The 20,399-nt window shown below is 36.0% G+C and overlaps 1 non-coding gene and 1 pseudogene across 1 annotated transcript; one reads left to right on the forward strand and one right to left on the reverse strand.

The window, feature by feature from the left end:
* Positions 1–3,264: 3,264 nt before the first annotated feature.
* On the forward strand, positions 3,265–3,371 carry LOC113624088 (U6 spliceosomal RNA). The gene has a single exon (XR_003434208.1). It is a non-coding gene; the product is annotated as a U6 spliceosomal RNA (small nuclear RNA).
* A 14,446-nt stretch (positions 3,372–17,817) lies between these two features.
* Positions 17,818–17,973, reverse strand: LOC113616163 (60S ribosomal protein L39 pseudogene; annotated as a pseudogene).
* Positions 17,974–20,399: the final 2,426 nt, after the last annotated feature.

The raw sequence follows: 20,399 nt of genomic DNA on the forward strand, positions 1-20,399 counted from the left end.
AAGGATTTGAGCCCAGAAAATTGATCCAAAGACAGGCAATAAATCAAAGAGGGCAGGGGAGGGACCAGGTGGTATAATACGTTACATTTTCCAGCATTAATGAAAGACAGGCAACCCCAGATCCAAGAAGCCCAGATAGCCCTAAGCAATACAGATACCAAAACAAAATAAAACAAACAACAACAATGAAAACAACTTCACACAGACACATCATAGTCAATCTTCTAAAAACCAAAGATAAAAAGAAAACTTAAAGGGAGCCTATGGGGGGGGGGGGCGGGAGTGAAGCATTATGTGGAGAGGACCAAAGGTAAGAAATACTCAGAGTTTTCATCAAAGATTTTATAGGACAGAAGACAGTTGAATGGGAATGTTTAAAATGCTGAAACAAACAATAATGTCAACTGGATTTCTATATCTAATGAAAATATCTTTCAAAAATGGAGGCATAATAAATACTTTTTCAAACAAAGACCAAGAGAATTTATTGCCAGAGACCTGTAATGCAAGATACATGCAAAGAAATTCCTCAGACGGAAGTATGAAATCTGATGGGAATTTAACATTAAACTCTTTAAAAGATAATCAATTTTAAAGACAAATTGTAATAAAGTACTCTGAGTTTATGACATATGTAGAAGTAAAATGTATGAAAAATAGTTCAAAAGGTGGGAAAGAGGAAATGGAAGTATACATAAATGGTGTAAAAATATTTGATAGTACTAAGTTAAAAATGTTTATTGTACACCCTTGAGAAATTCACTAAAATTTTTAAAAAGTGACATAGTTATTAAGCCAATAGTAGAGATAAAAAAGAAAAATAAATAATAATTAATACAGAAGAAGGTGGGAAAGAGGAATAAAGGAATAAATAACAGAGGTAGCAAATAAAAAAACAGAAAGCAAGATGATAGGTTGAAATCCAACTATATCAATAATTACATTACATATAAAAGGCAAGTCCATCAGTTTAGATAAAACACAGTAGACTACCTATAAGAAACTACAGTCAGTAACCCTTGTGAACATAGATAAAGATTATCAGGAAATTTAAACAAATTGAATCCTGTAATATATAAAAATGAAATATATATCATGACCAAATGGGGTTTCTCCCAGGAATGGAAAACAGTTTCAACATTCCAAAATCAGTGACTATAATTTACCATATCAACAGAATAAAAAAACACATAATCTTCTCTATTTTATGCACAAAATTATTTTACAAAACTCCACATCCATTCATGATAAAAAAAACTCTCAGTAAACCTGGAGTAGAAGGAAACTTCCTCATCTTGACAAAGGGTCCACAGAGTCCTGTATGATCTGGACTCTGTTACCTTTCCCACTGCATCGCTTTATACTCTCTCACTGGCTCATTCTTTATTAGTTGCACTGGATTTCTTTCTGTTCCCCAAGATGCCAGCCTGTTCGCACCTCATGGACTTTGCTTTAGCTGTTTCCTCTGACTGGAACTTTTTTCCCTCAGGCAGCTGCATGGATCATTCTATCGCTTCCTACATTTTCTTGGCCAGAGGTCACATTCTTAGTGAGCATTACCACAGCCATTCCTTTCAAAATTCCCAATCACTCTCTCTGATCTGCTTTTGTACTTATTATTATTTCTTTTAATTAAGCCATTTTTTTTTAGAAAAGCAGTTTAAAGTTCACATAAGAACTAAGGGGGAATGTAGAGACATACCTCACATCACTCCCTGCCCCCCTCACACATGCACAGACTCCCTCATTATCAACATCCCCACAAGAGTGGTACCATTTGTTACAACTGATGAACCTTCATTGACACACCATTATCACCTGAAGTTCATAGTTTACATTACAACATTACATTTCATTTTTGGTGTTGTACATTCTATGGGTTTGGACAAAAGTATAATAACATATATCTCTCATTACAGCATCACACAGAATATTTTCACTCCTCTAAGAATCCTCTCTGTGCTATATATTCATCACACTCCTCCTCTCCATCAACCCCTGAATTTTTTTTTTTTTTACTGTTTCCATAGTTTTCCTTTTTCCAAAATATCATATAGCTGGAATCATACAGTATGTAGCCTTTTCAGATTCACTTCTTTCACTTAGTAATATGCAGTTAAGTTTTCTCCATGTCTTTTCCTTTTTTGATAGCTCATTTCTTTTTCATGTTGAATAATATTCCATTGTCTAGATGAACCACAGTTTATTTATCCATTCACCTGCTGAAGGAAATCTTGGTTGTTTCCACATTTTGGCAATTATGAATAAAGCTGCTATAAACATCTGTGGGCAGGTTTTTGTGTGGACATGTTTTTAAGTCCTTTGGGTAAATACCAAGGAGCGTGACTGCTGAATCATACGGTAAGAGAATGTTTACATTTGTAAGAAACTGTCAAACTCTCTTCTGAAGTATCTGAACTATTTTGCATTCCCACTAGCAATGAACGAGAATTCTGTTGTTCTACATCTTCTCCAGCATTTGGTGTTGCCAGCATTCTGGATTTGGGCCATTCTGATAGATGTGTAGTGGTATCTCATTGTTGTTTTAATTTGCACTTCCCTCAAGACTTATGATGTGGAATATCTTTTTTGTATGTTTATTTGCCATCTGTATATCTTCTTTTTTAAAATATAAATTTATTTATTTATTTATTTATGGATGTGTTGGGTCTTTGTTGCTGCATGCAGGCTTTCTTTAATTGTGGTGAGTGTGGGCTACTCTTTGTTGTGGTGCGCAGGCTTCTCATTGTGATGGCTTCTCTTGTGAAGCACGGGCTTTAGGCACATGGGCTTCAGTAGTTGTGGCTCGTGGGCCCAGTCGTTGTGGCTTGCAGGCTCCAGAGCGCAGGCTCAGTAGTTGTGGTGCACGGGCTTAGTTGCTCCGTGACATGTGGGACCTTCCCGGACCAGGGCTTGAATCTGTGTCCTCTGCATTGGCAGGCAGATTCTTAACCACTGCACCACCAGGGAATCCCCTGTATATCTTCTTTAGTGAGGTTTCTGTTAAGGTCTTTGGCCCATTTTTTAATCAGCTTGTTTGTTTTCTTACTGTTGGGTTTTAAAAGTTCTTTGCCTGTTTTGGATAACAGTCCTTCCTCAGATGTGTCCTTTGCAAATAGTTTTTCCCAGTCTGTGGTTTGTCTTCTTATTATCTTGACATTGTCTTTCACTGAGCAGAAATTTTTAAATTTAATGAAGTACAACTTATCAATTATTTCTTTTCATGGGGTGTGCCTTTGGCGTTGTATTTAAAAAGTTATTGCCATGCTCACTTCAGCAGCACATGTACTAAAATTGGAACGATACAGAGAAGATTAGCATGACCCCTGCATAAGGATGATGTGCAAATTCATGAAGTGTTCCATGTTTAAAAAATAAAAATAAAAAAAAATAAAAAGTTATCACCACACCAAAGTTCATCTACATTTTCTCCTATGTTATCTTTTAGGGGTTTTAAAGTTTTGTGCTGTTTTACATTTAGGTTTGTTATCCATTTTGAGTTAATTTTTATGCAGGGTGTAAGGTTTGTGTCTACGTTCATTTCTTTTTCTTTCTTTTTTTTTTTTTTGCACGTGGATGTCCATTTGTTCCAGCAACATTTGTTGAAAAGATTATCTTTGCTCCATTGTATTGCTTTCGTTTCTTTGTCAAAAATCAGTTGACTATATTTATGTGGATCTACTTCTGGGCTCTCTGTTCTGTTCCTGTTTTTTAAAAATAGTACTTCCTTCTAACAACTATGCAATTAACTTATTTTTATGTTATTTTTTAGTTTATTTTATGATGCAAGATACATAAGAGTAAGCATTTTTTTAAAAAACTACTGTATCCCCAGTAAAGAACACATTTTACAATATATATAGACACTCTGTAAAAATTTGTTGAATGAATAAATGAGTGAATCACTGAATCAGAAAGTTTCAAAATAAGGTATAATAATACTGACTGCTTGAACTGAGTAGCTTCTGTCCTCTGGTAAATAGAGATGTGAAAGAGGGACTTCCCTTGCTCTTGAAGAAAATACAAAGTTTTAGATCCTATATATTTTTAATTTACAGATTCTATGTCCAGAGCTGGTAAGATTCTAATTCTTGTTTTTAAGAATAAATGTAAAAGGAGTCTGACAGAGAGAGAGAGATGAGTGCTATATTGAGACAATAGGAACTATACTCCATTTCTTATTTTTTCTCTGATGTCTTTGAAGTTTATTAAGGAAAGGGGACATTCCTTTTCTCAAAAGAATTGTGATTTTTCTCCTCTTTTCTTGGAAATCCCTGTGGATGGTACTGAGCTTACAGAATCAGGCATCAAAGAAATATCTATTCTGCACTGTAGTGAACTAAAGTAGACTACACTTTAAGAACTGTTGTTTCCTTATGCATTTCTCCCTTTGGAGACGTTGATACACACATTTCTGAAATAACTTGGAGCACTGGGTATGTTTCATCTACAGGCTTTTGCTTATCACACAAAGCTTCTTGGCTTAAATTGTGCTTTGGTGGATGTCCCCCTGTGCCTGCAACTAAGAGGTGTGGCTTTCACAGGGATGGCAACTCCTGTGCGCAGAGCAGCCTGTGTGATAATTCAGACATAACTAGGTCAATTTCCTTTACTTATCATTTTGCCATAGATTGTATTCGTGTTTCCTTTTGTCCTTGGAGACAGTGTTTCAAAATGTAGAAGTAATGAATACATTGAGCAGTCTCTCTTGAAAGGAAAGTATTACAATGAGATAAATGTCATTAAAATATATTCCTTGAAGGGAAGTCCTTCAGGGCAAGGTAATTTTGCTGAACATATACTTGGTGTTATAATAATATTATACAATACTACTTATGTTATTTTATTGGGATAATAATAACAGTTTCTATTTTTCTTCCAAGCCACTCAGGAGAAATTGTGTGTGTTGTGGGGGAGGGAGGAGGTGTTGCTTCAAAAAGGCTTATTTCATTACCTGATGTTAGTTTAAGGAGAATTTATTACTTTTATATTTAGAGAGAGATGGCCATTGGATAAATTTTTCAAATTACTATCTAAGGTCATGCAGATATGGACAGACTATGATTGTTATTTTTAGTAAGGGCAGCTGAATAGATGAACCCGTAATGATAAATCCAATATAATCAAAATGTTTTTGTTCATCCTTGACTGAGATACACTTTTTCACAAAATATCATTTCTGAAAAGAAATTAGACTAAGATGAAGTGCATTGCTTTTATATTTTGGAAGGATTAAAATTGAAATAAGTAGGAATTGGAGGCCCATAGTGTTTATTTTTTCCCCACTAGAGAGGAGGGGTGATTTGTGAAATGACAGCACTATTGAAACAAGGAAAGCTAATTGTTGGAATTCGGCACAATTCCAGGAGAGAGAATCGAAAGCTTCATTTTATCTCTGATTGATCAATAGATTATGTTCACTCAAACAACATTTATTAAACACCTTCTATGGGCTGAGCACAGTGCTAGGAGCTTGGGATGCAAATATGAACACACTGAAACTCTTGGTCTCATGGAGTGTATGTTTCTTTTTTTTTTTTTTTTTAACATCTTTATTGGGGTATAATTGCTTTACAAGAGTGTATGTTTCAAAATAAATTACTACATATGCTTTCAGATGGTAAGTCTCTTATACAACTTGGTTTGCACTGTAAAATGATATTTTATCAAAAATTTTCTGATTATAGATATGGTATGTGAAACTACCCATAACTCTATTGTCTAAACAACTGTAAACATTGTTTTATCTTTCTAATTATATAGCTATATTAAAATATTGCTTTTCACTTAGTATCTATTTGTACATTTAAACATACTGATCCTAACAGTTATAAGATTACACAGAAATAAATAATCTATTCTTCAGCATTTAGTTTGCTTTTAATTTCCTGCTGTTAGGAAGAAGATCTTTGTAAAATGTCTTTGGGTGAATCAGAAATCATTTTTAGGATAAATTCCTATAAATGATGTTACTCAATACAACAATAGGGAAATTTTAAAAATTTTTGGTAATATTTTCAAATTGTACACTTTGCAAGAACAATCTATTTTAAAGCTGTTCAGTTAGGGTCTTAGATTAGTGACAATTTCCATTCTCACTTTCATTCTAATATTGGTTATTGTGTTGCATATTCCTCAGTACTCTATGCAAAATGCAACATTTTCTCAAACATTATTCACTTATCTTCTCCTTCAGTTAAGAGGATTATGGTGATGGATAAATAAAATTGCAGAGTGCACATAATTTCTTGGAATGACAAAGCCTCTGCATATATTCAAATTTGACTTCTGCATTCTCTGGTTATTGCATTTTCAGAGTTAGCTTTTTTTTTTTTTTTTTTTGCGGTACGCAGGCCTCTCACTGTTGTGGCCTCTCCCATTACGGAGCACAGGCTCCGGACGCACAGGCTCAGCGGCCATGGCTCACGGGCCCAGCCGCTCCGCGGCACGTGGCATCTTCCCGGACCGGGGCACACACCCGTGTCCCCTGCATTGGCAGGCGGACTCTCAACCACTGCGTCACCAGGGAAGCCCCAGGGTTAGTTTTTATCGGGGAAGATTTCACCTGTGTTTGTGAAAAGCAACAATGCATTGTTCAGCATAACTCACTGAGGTCAATCTAAATACCACGCACTACCCTAGTTTTGTTGCTCTAAATACCATTTTTGGCATTGGGAATCACCAGAGAAAGGGAAGAAAGTAACCCTGAGCTACTTCGGCTCAATTCAACAAGCGTTTATTTATCGTCTATGACATATCTGACTCCATCTAAGTACAGGTACTGTAACCATGTGAGTTGAGGCCCAGTTACCTTGGGTATTGCATTTAGCTCTGGAATTTCCTCACAGCTAGCAGAAAATTCTCAATACTTGGGATTATGTTCCATATGGTGCCCTGTGCTATTCTTTCTATATAATAATTATGATTTATGTTTTTCTCACAAGAGCTATCCTGTAGTATTCAATTCTGAGAAGTAAAGAAAAGAAAGTGTTTCATATTTTCTAGACATACATCAACTGGAAATTGACCGATTCCCTGAATATGCCTTTAATATTGGTTAAACAGAGTCAATACGTGGGAAGTTTTTGCTAGTCACTTTGAATCACCATAAAAGACTGTGAATGTAGCTCCGGGAGAATATGATGGATGCTCAGTGCAGGGTAAACTTAAGAAAGAAACTCAAAACTCAATTTAAGAGATAGAAAGGAAATGTAATTTCAAGAACATAAATCAAAGTTTGTTTCCTGGAATGTGTGTTTTAAGTGAATCTGATGTTTTGCTGCTTAGTCAATAGAAATTGAAAGTATAAAGAAGTGAATTCTGAGATATATTTGTAATCTTATCAGATATTGCTGTGCCGACGTCTCATTTAGTGTGGTGATACCCACTCATGGTGAAATATTATATATATATATATTTTTTCTTCCTCCCACCCTCCCTCCTTCCCTCTCTTCTTCCTCTTTCTTTCTTTCTTCTTTCTTTCTTTCTTTCTTTCTTTCTTTCTTTCTTTCTTTCTTTCTCTCTTTCTCTCTCTTTCTTTCTTTCTCTTCCTGTCTTCCTTTCTCTCTCTCCCTTTCTTCCTTTCCCTCCCTCCCTATCTCCCACTCTCTCTCTCTCTCTCTCTCTCTCTCTTTCTTTCTTTCTTTCTTTCTTTTCTTCCCTTTTGTGTTATATGGTAGTAAGGAAGCCCCATCACATCAGAATTCTGCTCAGAAAACTCCTGGCAAGGGACACACTGCCAAACGCAGAGTGAGTGTGTATGCCAGATTGAGATCTCCATGTGATTTTGTCATGCAGCATAATGAACTGGCAGCTAAAAATAAGCACAAGCAGATTGCCTTTCCTTCCTTCTATTTGCAGTTATTCCTTTGGAGAATATTCTTCACCTTTGGATGGAGCTGAATTCCAAATATTTTGCTAATTTTCCAAATACATTTTTGAAAAAAATCTATTTGCCCTATCAGACAGATGACCCTCCAATTTATCAGCTCTGGCCTTAGATTACATTCTCCCACTTTTTAGAGATGCACATAATAGCATGGCCTTAAATGCACTGACTTAAAATTATCCTTTTAATAGGAGGAAACTCATTTTTTTCCCCCAAAACGGTTTTCAGCACTGTCTTCTGTCTGAAAGTGTATCTGAATTCAAGAAGACCATTGTCAGATAACTAGATGCGTGTGTGTGTTAATAATGCTCAGAAATTGCCAGAACTCCTAAGATTAATTCTATCTTCTAACTGGAGGAGGAAAAACAAACAAACAAACAAACAAAAAAACAAAAACAACAACTGTTAAAGAACATATCATTGTAAGTAATTTTTTTTTTTTGGTAGAAAACATATATTTTTGTCTATTGAACCCACAATTGTATATCACTGTCTGTTTGGAGCAGAAAGACATGAAGCAGTTGATTAAAAAATTTTGCATATCTATACTATAACAGTAGTATAAGTTAAAGCTGTATTTTAAGAAAGTTGTGGTTTAGTGGAAAAAAGGTTCAAGGTCCTGAAAGAACAATAGCAAAAGGAGCCAATTATCATTAAATTATCTGGTTCAGTAGGAAGAATCCTTTCATCTTTTTTCACCAAAAGCATTTTTAGCCAAGCCTAATATCACTATTTCGTACTAGTCTGTGTTTTTCCTGGACACTGAGTGCCTTTGGGTCAAATCCTGGCATTGCTATAGTGTTCATGATTTGGGGTAAGTTACACAAAGTTCCTGAGAGTTGTCTTAGTTGTTTTATTTGTTTGTTAAGACATGAGACACAGTGTGAGGTTTCACTGAGTACATGTGAAAAAAAGTCTCAACTTTGTTAGATTTAGGATACATTGGTTCACTTATTCTGTCATTTGAACTAGAGAGCTACCAGCTGGACCCTTGTCCCTTAGCATATATTTTACCTTCATTAAGAATTAATGAGGTTCCTCGACTCGGCAAAGGACACCTACAAAAACCCTACAGGCAACATTACACTTAATGGTGAAAGACTAAATGTTTTTTCCTAAGATCCAGAGCAAAACAAGGATGTCCACTCTCACCACTTCTATTCAACATTGTACTGGGGGTTCTAGGTAGGACAATTAGGCAATAAAGTGGGAAAAATAAAGGCAGACAGATTGGAAAGGAAGAATTAAAACTATCCTCAGTTGCAGATGGCATGATCTTATTATAGAAAATCCTAAGGCATTCACTAAAAAAACTATTAGAACTAATAAAGTTCAGCAAGTTTTCAGGATTCAAGATCAATATATTTAAAAATTTTATCTCTATATATTTGCAAAGGAGATTACAAAAATGAAATTAAGAAAACAATTTTATTTATAATAGTATCAAAAAGAATAGTACACACATAGAAATTAAACAAAAATATACAAAACTTATGCTCTAAATACTGTATAGCATAGTTAACAGAAAACAATAAATGGAAAAACATTCTATTTTTCATGGATTGGAAGTCTTAATATTGTTAAGATGGCAATATTTGGCAATAATCCCAAATTGATCTACAGATTCAATGTAATCCTTTTCAAAATTACAGCTAGCTACTTTGCAGAAAATTACAAACTGCTCCTAAAATTCATATGGAAATTCAAGGAATCTAGAATAGCCAAAATGATCTTCAAAAAAAAAAAAAAAAAAAAAAAACAAATGTAGAGACTCACACTTTCAGACTTTAAATCTTACAACAAAGCTATAGTAATCAAGACTGGCATATACAGAACATTCAAACAGAATTGAAAGTCCAGAATAAACCCTCACATTTATGTCCAACTAATTTTTTTTTTTTTTTTTTTTTTTTTTTTTGCAGTACGCGGGCCTCTCACTGCTGTGGCCTTTCCCGTTGCGGAGCACAGGCTCCGGACGCGCAGGCTCAGCGGCCATGGCCCACGGGCCCAGCCGCTCCGCGGCACGTGGGATCCTCCCAGATCTGGGCACAAACCCGTGACCCCTGCATCGGCAGGCGGACTCTCAACCACTGCTCCACCAGGGAAGCCCTATGCCCAACTAATTTTTTACAACGATGCCAAGATCCTTCAGTGGGGGAAAGAATAGTCTTTTTAACAAACGATCCTGGATATCCATACACAAAATAATCAAGTTGAACCCCTACTTGATATCATATGTAAGTTAAATAAAAATGGATCAAAGAACTAGGTGTAAGAACTAAAACTATAAAACTCTTAGGAGAAAACATAGGCATAAATCTTTGTGATTTTGAATTAGTCAATGGTTTCTTACATAGGACATCAAAAGTGCAAACAGGGCTTCCCTGGTGGCGCAGTGGTTGAGAGTCCGCCTGCCGATGCAGGGGACACGGGTGCGTGCCCCGGTCCGGGAAGATCCCACATGCCGCGGAGCGGCTAGGCCCATGAGCCATGGCCGCTGAGCCTGCGCGTCCGGAGCCTGTGCTCCACAATGGGAGAGGCCACAACAGTGAGAGGCCCACATACCACACACACACACACACACACACACACACACAAAAGTACAAACAATAGAAGAAAAAACAAATAATTAGATTTTATAAAAATTAATTTTGTACTTCAAAGGATAATGTGAAGAAATTAAAAAGGCCACAGAATGAGAGAAAATATTTGCAAATCATATGTTTGATAGAGGACTTGTATTTAGAATATGTAAAGAACTCTTACAAAGCAACAATAAAAGGGCAAATTACTCAATTATAAATGGACAAACAATGTGGATAAATATTCCGTCAAAGAATAGATACAAATGGCCAGTAAACACATGAAAAGATGATCAATGTCTTTAGCCATCAGAGAAATGCAAAGAAAGCACAGTAAGATACTACTTCACACCAATTAGGATGGCTATAACAAAAATGACAGATTATAATTGTTGGTGAGAATGTGGAGAAATCACAGCACTCATACACTGCTGGTAGGAATGTAAAATAGCACAGCGTCTTTGGAATACAGTTTAGAAGATCTTCAGAATGTTAAGTACGGAGTTACCATATGAACCAGCAATTCCACTCCTAGGTATGTATCAAGAGAAATAAAAACATATGCACATACAAAACTATGTATTAACTATGCTAATATACTAAAAAACATTGAACTGTACACCTTAAATGGATTAATTGTATGGCATGTGAATTATATATCAATAAAGCTATTAAAAATGGAATTAATGAATGTAAGTGGCTTTTAGCTTGTGTGGTATGAACACATTTAAAATCAGAGCATACTTCCTATAAAAAACAATCATATTTAGACAGGACATATCTAGTTGGAATAAATGGCTAAATTCATGTGGGCACCAAAAGCAGTCTAGTATGGAGCATTTTCTGTTTGGCTAAAGTAGCCATTTGATCTAAAACAAATAAAAATGGAAAAGTCAAGTTAACCTGTAATTGATTTACTAGGAATGTTATGTATTGGTATGCACATAAGAGAAAATAAATTTTATACACATACATATACACTATATATATACTATATACACTATATACTGTATATATACAGCATATAATTATATATATGCCTGTATATGCATGTATATACAGTTGTGTTTTTATATATGTTTTATTATTATTTATTTTTATTATTATTTTTTTTTACGGTACGTGGGCCTCTCACTGTTGTGGCCTCTCCCATTGTGGAGCACAGGCTCCGGACGCGCAGGCTCAGCGGCCATGGTTCGCGGGCCTAGCCACTCCACGGCATGTGGGATCTTCCCGGACCAGGGCATGAACCCGTGTCCCCTGCATCGGCAGGCGGACTCTCAACCACTACGCTGCCAGGGAAGCCCTATTATTATTATTTTTAAATTTATTTATTCAATTTATTTATTTTTGGCTGTGTTGGGTCTTCGTTGCTGTGCGCAGGCTTTCTCTAGTTGCAATGAGCAGGGGCTACTCTTCGTTGCGGTGCACGGGCTTCTCATTGCGGTGACTTCTCTTGTTGAGGAGCACGGGCTCTAGGCGCACGGACTTCAATAGTTGTGGCACATGGGCTCAGTAGTTGTGGCATGCGAGCTCTAGAGCACAGGCTCAGTAGTTGTGGCGCACAACAGTGTCCCCTGCATTGGCAGGCAGATTCTTAACCACTATGCCACCAGGGAAGCCCTTATTATTATTTTTTAATCTGGAGAATTTTAATATTTGGGGATGGATATTTTCAGTTACTTTTAAAAATATATATATACTATAGTGATCATGGAGAGAAAATGGAATTCAATATGTATGCTGTTTGTATGTGTCTGTGTTTATATACATATCTATATATATATATCTGTATAAAGTGTACTTCACATGTTGAATGAGTTAATGATTGATTTCTTACATTTTCAGCTCTGCACAGAGCATCTATAATAAATAAAGCAATGGAGTGAACGCAGGGATTTCCAGGCATATCCAGTAATGAGTGCTTCTAAAATGATACAATTTCGTCTTATATTTTAATGTTACTTCTCTTCAGGGTGTTATGTTTGTGCTATTGGAAAAATGTTATATTATTGTTTGCATACTCTGAAGAATATTGTGCCTGAGAGGAGACAACTTTTCATATGCAGAGGCATAGGCAAGTGGGAAGTTCCTTCTTCCTGCTTGTACATTCCAGGAACGTAACCAGGGAACAAAACAGGTTACTAAAAAGAGAAAGAGTATAGGACTGATTGACTGCTAATTTAAAAATTGGCAAGTGTCCTATGTAGCTAGCTGGCTTGAAAATTATCCCAAACTAGAGTCATTGCTGCTTAATTGTAGACATGCCTAAGCATCCAACTCAGTCTGTCTCCAAATGACACAAGTACTTCTTGTATGATGGAAATGCAGGTGAATATTTCCTACATGCCTAGAGAACCAACCTAGGTTTAGTTTTAGATGCTCAAATGAAAGCTATGCCATACTGGTTTCTTTCTTTCTGATTCTTCTCACCATGTCTGAATACAGATACTGGTGTGAATGTACATTAGCATATAGTTTTTAAACAAGATGGAAGAAACAAATGTTCCCTATTGATCCCTAGACCATGTACTGCATTAAACATACAGTGTAAAAGTGGTAATGAAAGTGGGTAAATCTTTGTGCATTTATTAAAAGTTACAATCTGATATTTAAGTATTTTGAAAACCACTTCAAAGTGAAATGAGTATTTTGGTTGATATTTGAGTTATCTTTGATTATTAATATAAAAGAATTAGATAAAAATTATCTAAAATGTTGGCAATTTTTATATAGTTAGAGCTAAGTATTTTACACCTCCTCTGGCTTTGCCCTCAACAGAATTATTTAATGATTATAAACAAGTGATATCTTTTTTTGTTACCTTAACAACCCCTAAAATTAGCTTCAGGGATTTCCCTATCCATCATTCTATGTAGGCTAGCTGGGGATCCACTCTCATCTTCAAAGTCTGCAAAAGTGACTTAGGCCAAAGCCATTTTGTTTAGAGATGAGCAGATGACCAAAACTAAGCTTTAAGTATGAATCGTATGACCTATATAGGAACACTCAGAAAGAAATTTCCTTCTTATCTGTTGGTTGGTAATTAATTGGCTGCTACCATGCAACCACAAGCAAAGCATCCTTCTGAGGTTGAGGAGTAATGCTGAGGTTGCCCAAGAAAATGTAAGAAACCAGACCCCAAATATATTATTAGTATTCAGCCAGTAACACAAATCAATAAACTACTTTTTGCTTAAGACAGCTTCAGTCAGGGTTTCTGTCATTTGCACTGAAATGAACCCAGTTTCACAAATTGTGGGAAATCCTCTTTACACTGCATAATTGCTTTTTTACCAAAAATTGTAGTGTTTTAGAAAAAGTTAGATCTGGATGTGATGAAAATTGTCTAATCTTAAAAATATCCCACTGGAATTACAACTTAAGAATTCTCATTTTATCTTTGTCATTCTTTTCTTAGAAATATTGTTCTTTTCCTCCAATACAGAAGGTGGTTGACATAATTTTATTAAGGCTTTACAAATTATGAGAAAGTAGATGGAGGAAAGACACGATGCCTTCAGAAACAAGGATCCTGCTGCATTTTGTGTTTCCATCTTTGATTTATTCCTTTGTGCAAAAGTAGGACATTGAATAGTCACAATCTTTAGGCATCCACAAAGCTACCAGGAAGAGAATAAGAGGCACAAATGAAATTTTAGCCTTATATCTTGACTTATGGATGATATTAGTCTTGATCAGGTCCTTATTTCAGGGATCTTCTGTATGTTGACTTATTCACTTCTGAAAAAGATAGTTGTAGTCAAAGAATAAAAGTGCCCAGTAATCTCTGTTAAGCTTTGCCCACCCAGTACCCAGATCATGGTAGGCAGGAATTTGTATGCAACCACAGGCTTCTGACTCAATGGTGAGGGGAGTTTGGTATCAGACACTTCCTTGAATAGACTGTAATAGAGATCATCCCTGATTTAATACTTGGTGTTCCTCCTGTATTCTCTGAAACTGAAGCTCACTCTCAGCACTCCTTTCTGCATTTTTCCTATCCTGTTAACATTTATCACTATTTATCACATGTCCTGGTTATAATGTGCAGGGACTGTTACTCAGGTTAACTTTGGCTGAACTTTTGAATATTTCCTCCTTTTCTCCAGTCTTCTCTTTCTTCAATTAGATTGTGGTATAGTTTGATCAGGCAGTCAGACATTCAAAGGGATCATCATACCTAATTCCAATTTCAGTAAAAAAATATGTATGTATATATATATTTATAAATTTTTTTCTGGCTCTTCTCAGAGCACCAGAATTCTGCCTTGCTTGTTCTCACCTTTCTTCTAGAAAATAAAACCCATCTCAAAGTGTTCCTATCTGCTTGCCTTTTGCTTCAAATACAGACTCCTTTAGCTTCCCTGTTACCAAGCTTCACTCACACATGAGGAAACTTGGCTTTTAGTTGGGGCTGCTGACAACTCTGTCCCTGAATTTTTCTTTGAGCATTTTCAGCTGTAACCCTTGGATCCAGTCCTTCCTGACAAACCCTCACTGTCTATGGGACTTCCCACTGGTGGGGGCCTTTCCTTAAGGGTGTGCCCTTGTCAGAGTTCAGCTCTTACTTCCTGACCCTGTGTTGATAATGCATTCTGATACATCACATCAACTCTTTTCCCTTGGTTTTCAGTTCTCTTTGCCTAGTTGCCCAAAGGAATAGCAAAGGGTTTTTCAAGCTATGAGATACATTATGACTGGATTTTCATTGTGTTAAATATTGTAAGATATGGGCTTTTAAAAATGTTTCTTAGAAATCACCATTTCAGTGTTGGGAAAGTTTAGAATCAGAGAACATCTCAAATTTTTTAAAAAGGTGGATTTTGTTTGTATTGTTTTTTTTGGTCTTGCTTTAAAAAATATGTGAACTCATTATATAATAGCTAGTAATTCTAAGTAGTTCTCTTTTGTTCTTAATTTAGTTCATTGTTGTTATTTGGTGTGAACTTCTAAATTTTATTTTTATTAATGGTGAGGAAAATCAAGCCAATAGTAAACATAGGGAAATACAGAGTCCATATGACTCAACCAATATAAACAATACCAACAATTTAACACAATGTGAAAGATGATTTTTATTTTTCAAGCTTTGTGTGTCAGCTTGACTTCAGGGAAAATAACACTTTCCTTGGTCCGCTTTGAAAACAGGGAGTTTTCTCTCCTCGACTTTCCTGAACTTTGTTAAACATTTGTTGCTGTTTTCTACTTGTCCTCTCTTTCTCTAATTAAATGGTGATATAGTTTGACAAGACAGTCAAAAATTCAAAGTGACATATGGAGGCTTTCCACTCTGTTTTCTATCTGGGAGAATTATGAAACAAGAATGAGGGAAAGGGGGAGGAATGGTGAAAAATAGAATTATTGCAGTGATGAAGGGCAGAAGGAAATGTGATGTGAGATAGGAATGAAGCCAAACAGGTAAAAGAATTGGGGATATGCATTGGGTCTTTCTTTCTTTTCTTTTTTATTTTTTTTGTGGTACGCGGGCCTCTCACTGTTGTGGCCTCTCCCGTTGCGGAGCACAGGCTCCGGACGCACAGGCCCAGCGGCCATGGCTCATGGGCCCAGCCACTCCGCGGCGTGTGGAATCCTCCCGGACCGGGGCACGAACCTGTGTCCCCTGCATCGGCAGGTGGACTCTCAACCACTGCGCCACCAGGGAAGCCCCAAAATGCAAATATTTTATACTGAATTTTTATATGAACTATGAATCCACATCTTCCCAAATCAGTGAAGAGTTATAGGAAGAAAAAAAAAAAGTTTGACTTTATTCATTCCCAAAACGTCTCTATATTTCATATCCTATCAAATGGATTTTATGATGTTCTTTTTGAATATTTGCAGTCATTATCTGGAAAATGTAAATATTTTGAAATGTGTCATCAAAGTTATATATTATTTTCTATATTTTAAGCTAGCCAATATGAAGAAACATTTTTGAACATTGCAGGTAGGATTCTTTAAAAGAGATTAATTCCTTCCAAATAGCATCACCTATATGTAAACACAAAGTATAATTAAAACTGTAAGAGGGGCGGGACAGATGCAACCTATAGCAGCCCTGCTCAGACATTGGTCCGCACAACAGTGGCCCCTCCCTCTTCCCTCTCCTCTGTATAAAAAGAACCTGAATTCAGACTGGGACAAGATGATCTTTTTCAGATGCTTTCCGATTAAAGTCATTATTCCTTGCCCCAAAAACTTATCTCCCGCTTTATCAGCCTGTCTTGCTGCGAGCAGAGCGAGCTTGGGCTGGGTAACAAAACTACTTTTTAAGGCTTTGTACACTTGTATGATTTTAGGTGACTGTGTTTCTTTTATGTCTTTGCTGATTGTCTCCCATCCCTACTTGCCCCATTCTGGAGTGCCTTCCATCACTCTCCTAGAGTTTGGTTCTGTGAGTTAAGCACACAAGTTAGTCTTGTCTGTGTAGTTGGCTAAATTATTCAAAAAAAATATATTTTTTTTTACTCCATCTGATGCCTTTAGTCAGACACCTAACACCATACCCAAAGGTCAAACAACCTGAAACTCACCATAGATAGCCACTCTCTTCATCTGCAATCGTCCTCCTTACCCCCAGAATGAGAAATTCTAGTACAAAAATGGGCTTCTGAATTACAGAACTAGTTTTATTTAAATTGCTTGGAAAGAAAATATCACTTCCCACCGAAAACTCATTTGTTCTTAAGACCCCGGCTAACGTGTGTTGCTTCTTTGAGCAGATTAGAACTCTCCTCTCCCCACACAAACAGACATACCTCCCTTTGAGTAGATACAGCTCTGTGGCTGCACAAAATTTTAAGCAGAGCACACACTAGATTTCTGCTGCCATGTGCTCCTCAGCTGGGCACGATTCTGCAATGACCCAGCATGTTCAGTCCTATATAAATTGTAATCTCCAGATTAAAAGATTTAGAGATAATTTCTGAAAAGAAATAGGTGATGGATAAATTGGAAACTGGAATAAACCTGCTTGTACAAAATACTAAGTATTTAACTTTTACATTATACTGATAGGTTTAATTTTGACTATATTAATAATACATGTTTATTTTAGTAGAGTTCAAACATAAAAAAGAAAAGAAAAATACCAATTTCCTAGAGTTAGCTGTTATGAATATGAAATTTTCATATTGTTTTTATTTTTTTCCAACAAAGCTCTCACTTATTTATTACTGAGCCAAAACACTAGTGTAGAAACACTGACACAAAGAGAAAAATCATTTTCCCAATAAAACACATCCAGCTTTTCAGATAGTAGTGATGTTTCCAGAGTGGTATGGTAAGACTTAAGTGACCCTGACACAGAATAAATATGTGTGCTACCTCACATAGGGCTCCTTATAGACCCAGCTTGGTTCTTCTCCATTGTCTTCTCTTGGAGTTGTACCTAATGTTATTACCAGTTTTCATTCAAATCCATTGGGGAATGGAACAATTCTTCTTTCATTTCTTGGCCGGGAATCTCTTGACCCTGAGAGTCTTATGACAAGACATGGCAAGGAGCAAATGCAACTTCTCATAGGATGGCAGAGAAGAGCAGAGAGAGTTGTTTTTATTTAAAAAGAAAGAATAAACATTACTCAAGTCACTTAACACTTATGTATATTGTAACAATAACTTCTAATTTTATAATGTTTCAAAATGGATATACTAAAATTTACTAATCCTTAGTTGTTGGAAAAGTGAATAGTTTTAAGTAAAATATCTTTCTACAACTTGAATTTCTGATGTTATTCATCTGAATAATGAATTATTTGCCTTTTAATGACAAAAAAATTTCCATCCAACCTAAAGTAGAGGCTACTGCTAGGGAACAGTCTTTTTCTGTTAACATGCATTATTAATACTATTGTAATTATAACCACATTGCTACTGGAGAAAATTATTTTATTATGAGTTTCAGTGTCTGATATTAAGAATTAGACTTTATTCCCCATACTGCAGTTTTAATAGCATAATATATCGAGGATTTATTTACTGTTTTAGGTAGAGCCACAGATTTGTTTATTCATAGACTCTTAAATAACCAGATTGCACAGCTGAAAATAATTTGCAAATTTGATTCATTTTCTGACTTAATCAGGCTTCAACTTTAAGAACATAAATACTGAAACACAAAACATTATTTCTATTGTGATTCTAACTTGCAAAAGTGTAAGAAAGTAATATTATTGCCCATGGTACTATGCAGGTTGCTATTTCTTTGCTTGAAAAGACTCCTTAACTAGAAAAATTGTTTATATCACTGTTTTAATGTTTGCATTTATTACACATGAAAACATGGAGCCACTTAATCAAAGAAAAAATTGTCTAATTTGTTTCCTGTGGACTGACAAACAGTAGGGGTGCAAGAGATATTTTTCAATCTATTTAGACATAGTTGCTTTTAAGCCAGTGGTTCCCTCTTTTACCACCCACTAAGTGCTTCTCTCAGCATCCAAGGTCAGTGGCTATTTTCAATGAAAATTCTATTAACTGTAACTCACTGGTATCATTACTAATCAGATAGTATCTCTCTAATAGCTAACCAGGATTTCTCATAGTAAACTGGAGTAATTTTCAAGGACATTTAAAGTGACTGGTTTTCTTACCTAAACCACAATTTACATGTGGTACTGTGGACCCAATGAACACATGTGACTGTCTGGCTATGGATGGCTACTGCTAATAATGCAGATGCCCAGGAAGCCAAGACAATCGAATTTGACCATGGGATGTCCAGCCTCCTTTAATGAACCAAACATTTGCCACTGACTTGCAGGCTTCCACCCCAGCACCCATTGAGACACATCCATTCTGCTTCAAAATGGCATCAGTCATAGGAAGGTCAGAAGCACCTCTTCCATGCTTTATGGGGCAGCATTTTGTTTCTGTTCCCGGGAAGTAGATACATGTGTGAGCACACACACAATTGTTTTCTGAGAAAAGTCTTTCCTTTCAGATATTTCCACTGCCCACATCCATGGAGGTTGGGGAAGAGTCCTGCCCACACACCTCGCAACCTGGATGCTAAGTTGTGCATAACTCACCCTGTTACACAGCCAACTGAGGCAACAGTTCATTTAAAAGAAACAAACTCAAGATGATGCTTTGTCCTTGTCTCAATTCATAACCCCACAAAGTTTGATAAGTAGGCTACACGACTGGACATTCCTTTTATGCCTCTGCTTCATGTTTCCCAAAATTATGTCCTAATATTTTACCAAAAAACCATTTATTGAAAAGCCATATGTCTGCATTTCAATTAAACTTGCTGTTGACCATATCATTTATTACTTTGTTCCTAGGGACTAATACCACTCAGAAAAACAAAAGGGGAGGGGTTTAAAAAGTTGTTTTTCACATTGAATTGGTATATTTTCTACTGTTAGATAATGACATTTTCCTCTTTCTGTTGATTGCTAAGATACTCAGGTAAACTTTATGCTCATTTGTTGGTCTTTTCTTCAGCTACACCGTATGGCTCACAGTGGAAGCTCAATGAATTTTTGTGATTTTTTTTATTGCATGCTGACTCAACTAGCTCTTGCAATGAATAAGTTTCCTCCCACACTTTTCTTCCTCTTTTTTCTACAAATCTATTGATTAAATTAAATGTGATAGGAGTACATGGAGACTTCTGGGTGGGATGGAAATGTCCTGTTCCCTGATAATAACTATTACATGGGTGTATACAATTGTTAAAATTCACCAAGCTGTATCTCTTTAAGCATAGGTGTTGTTTATAGTATCCAAATTATACCTCAATAAAGATGACTTTGAATAAGAGTGTACAGAGTCAATATTCATGTGTTGAGTGCAGTTCCTTTTGGCATGCTAAAATATCAATACCATCTTTACATGAAAGAAACATATTATTTCAAAATGTAATAAAAAGTATCCTTGAGAAAGTTTGCAATATTTATATTAAAGATAGTCAC

The sequence above is a fragment of the Aethalodelphis obliquidens genome, unplaced genomic scaffold (assembly GCF_003676395.1).
Source record: "Aethalodelphis obliquidens isolate GAN/ISIS:26980383/991018 unplaced genomic scaffold, ASM367639v1 scaffold1, whole genome shotgun sequence".
Lineage (NCBI taxonomy): Eukaryota > Metazoa > Chordata > Mammalia > Artiodactyla > Delphinidae > Aethalodelphis > Aethalodelphis obliquidens.